At 37.7% G+C, this 3,320-nt stretch overlaps 1 pseudogene; it reads left to right on the top strand.

The window, feature by feature from the left end:
- The first annotated feature begins 1,947 nt into the window (after window positions 1–1,947).
- Window positions 1,948–2,981, top strand: LOC110599532 (uncharacterized; annotated as a pseudogene).
- The last annotated feature ends 339 nt before the right edge of the window (window positions 2,982–3,320 follow it).

The following is a 3,320-nucleotide window of genomic DNA, read 5'->3' as shown; positions in this document are numbered from 1 at the left end:
TGAAATATTCAATGGAAAAACTGGGCAAGATATAAAAAAATTTTTTGAAGAGGAAACAAAAATGAACCAGATATATATGAAAAAATGCATGTAATATTAAGCCATCACTTTCAGACCTCTGAACTATTTAATTTTAGAGCACTTTTACTCTTTTTACATAACTCATCATTATTTCATTTCTTCCTTTGATATATTCAGCCTAGTCTGCTCCTGACAACAGCACATAACCATGGAACACAAATTCAATGGTCGTACACAGTTGATCATCTTCTACTTGTTTCTCACATTCATTCACAGGAGGATTCAATGGAACCTATAAAACTCTACTTCTTTAAAAAAATATATATGTCGTGAATAGTATGTACTACAAAATTTGACAATGTGAGGACAATTTGGCAGTGAGAGAGGAAGGTATACTTTTTATCATTTGATTGCTATCTTTATCATTGAAACTGATCAGAATAAATTAATAGCAACACTGATACTAAGAAGCTATTGAAACAAATAAGCGGGTGGGGGGGGGGAGAAGATAAATGTACTACTCTAATTTTACCATGGCCAAATTCTGCTTACCAAAACTGTACAAGTTCAAATGTGTCAAAAGGTAACATTGTAATTAGTATTCCTATCTGTTCCTCACAACTCTTTAGCAGCATCTGCTTGTTTTAACAGTTGTATTTGTAATGCAGTCTGTGCCGTGACAGACACTAACCAAAGTAAATCAGCAAAATGATTCTCTCTTCTTTTCCAACCTCAGGCTCTGGGCAATCAAAGAAACTATGAACATCTGTCTGGAATCTGATTGCCATGTTCACTGATTCAGTGCACCCAAATAAGCAACAATTAGTCTGTTCAGCCTGTGTCAAAAGACCCGTCAAGTTAATTCAAATTAAGACAGAATAAATTGAATCCAGTTGGCGTTATGCATATTTGTATGCAAGATTTAAACAAGCATCAACTGTGTTATATTATCTTCTATTTAAAAGCAAAACAAAAAAATATTTTTACATAATTCCAGAAATAATTATTACTCATCATAATTGTACTTACATCATTGTCCAGATATATTTCTTTGGGGCTGAAATTTTTTTTCTAGTAAAATTAAGTGGACTTTTGTAGTGCATTAGTTTTAAATAATGTAATTTTTCTTACACTCATTTATTTCATTTCCATTACTTAGCTAGAGGTACACAAACAGATTTCAGACCTTGAGATATGTGAATGCCCATAAATTATACTTTCAAAGATGAACCCCTTTCAAGTTAACATCTGGCATTTATTTCTTAAGTCTTCCACAAAATGTGAATGACTTAAGTGATCAGGTGACAGATGTCCATCCCATTTATTGGAGAGCAATTTGTGCCTTTAAACTAAATTAGAGAATCGGAGTATTCAGAGAATTAGTGATACTCTTAGGAATCTGACAGGATTTCAAAGAAGCTAGAATAATTACAATGGCATTAGTTATCTTCTGTCCCATTTTTCAACTCCCATAATTAAATGGTGCCCAGTGTTCCATCTCTATTGAAGTTTGTTTGAAGTTACATAGAAAGTCACTAAACGTACTATACACATCATCAAGTTTCAAAGAAGCTCCATAGTGATTCTCTGTCTTTAAGTAGCACACCAGGTGAGACATAACTGAGGGGGAAAAATAGAAAATCACTTCACCAAGCTCTTAACTGTTTACTCTTAGTGAGTCACAGTCTCCCACTTAGGATACTTCATCAGTGGGAGAAGGAGAAGGAGAATCTGAGAATCTGTGATTCTGACTGAACTTGGAAATAGAAACACTAAGAAAAGCAAATGGAAAAATAAAACCATCAATAGTTTAGGAAATACAAACCAATATGACCTCTACTATAGTAGAGAGGAAATTTGAAATGACCACTGTCAAATATCTATCAGGATGTGGGCAGGATTGGGGGTGTGAGAATATTTGCCCGAATGTTAGAGCAGGATAGACTCTGGTAGGTCTCCACTTTACAAGAGCAGGAGAATCTGGTCTAACACAGCCTTAGAGGTAACTTCTCTCCTTCCCTTCATCAAACCCGAATAAACACTAGGTGGCAGGAGTAAACACTGGGTTGGCAAATGGCATTGCCTGACAATTGTACTGTTATGTCTATGTAAATAAAGATCGATATTAATATTAATTATACTAAAATATGATTATGTTAATTATATAGTATATAATAAATACACTGTTGATTTTTATTTTATATGCATGATTTATTACACATACATTTTTGCTATAGATTGTAGCTGCTATTTTCAGTGATGGAACTCAAGTGGAGGAGAGGCAGATGTCAGAGATCAAGAAGCAGGGGAAGATGGCTGGAGTGGGGAGGAGGCACTGTGGCTGGTTTCACCACCATTGACAAAAGTGAAGCACAAGATCCAGGAAGATGATGCAGAGGAGCTCAGTGCCTCCAGGGGGAAGAGGGAAAGGCAGGCCTAGGAACAGCCTGAGGCTGAGGTGACCTCCTTGAACCATAGGATCCTGCTGGTTGAAGAGGAGCTGGCTACTGCCCTGCAAAAGAAGGAGGAGGAGGAGAAGAGGAAGCTGCTGATGAGAGTCAGAGACGTAATGAAGATTATTGAAAACCAGACTCTAAAACACAAAGTAAAGATGGAACTCCAGGAAATCCAACTCAAAAAAGCTGAGCACAGGGCAAATGAAGCAGATAGGAATTATGCAAAGTGTGACTCATAGTTTTTTGATTATTAGAGGAGATTTGGAATGCAAAGAGGAATGAGCTGCTCTGGCAGAGTCTGGCTGATAAGAGGTGGATGAACAGATGGATGAGAACCTGAACCGTCTGGGTGCTTCTGAAGAGAAGTACTCTGAAAAAGAAGACTAATATGACAGAGATAAAGGTTCTTACTACTAAACTCAAGGCAAAACCCATACTGATTTTGCTGAGAGACAGGTGGCCAAACGGGAAAAGACAACTGATGACTTGGAAGATAAGCTGTAATGCACTGTAGAGGAGCATCTCCATACACAAAGGATGCTGCATCAGACTCTGCTTGACCTGAATGGGATGCAGAGCTCCCCAGACCTGTCCTGCTGCTGCTCCTTCCTCTGACCCTGATTCACCTGAGGCCAACCAGCTGGAAGGTGACCTTGAAACTAAGGGCTGATTTTTGATTGGAAGGCTGCTTTCTCTTTTTGACACCTCCTCTGCACCCGCCCCTCGTATTTTTCACCAAAATGCCTCTGTATTTCCCCAAAATTCCAGTTTTTTTTTTTAAAGCACTTCAAATAATTTACAGCTCTGACACAGCAATCTATTTCCCTTCTTGCTTTTGGAAGG

This window comes from Ictidomys tridecemlineatus, chromosome 11, assembly GCF_052094955.1.
Source record: "Ictidomys tridecemlineatus isolate mIctTri1 chromosome 11, mIctTri1.hap1, whole genome shotgun sequence".
Lineage (NCBI taxonomy): Eukaryota > Metazoa > Chordata > Mammalia > Rodentia > Sciuridae > Ictidomys > Ictidomys tridecemlineatus.
Note: the sequence above shows the minus strand (reverse complement) of the source record. Positions and strands in the feature narration are given on the sequence as shown.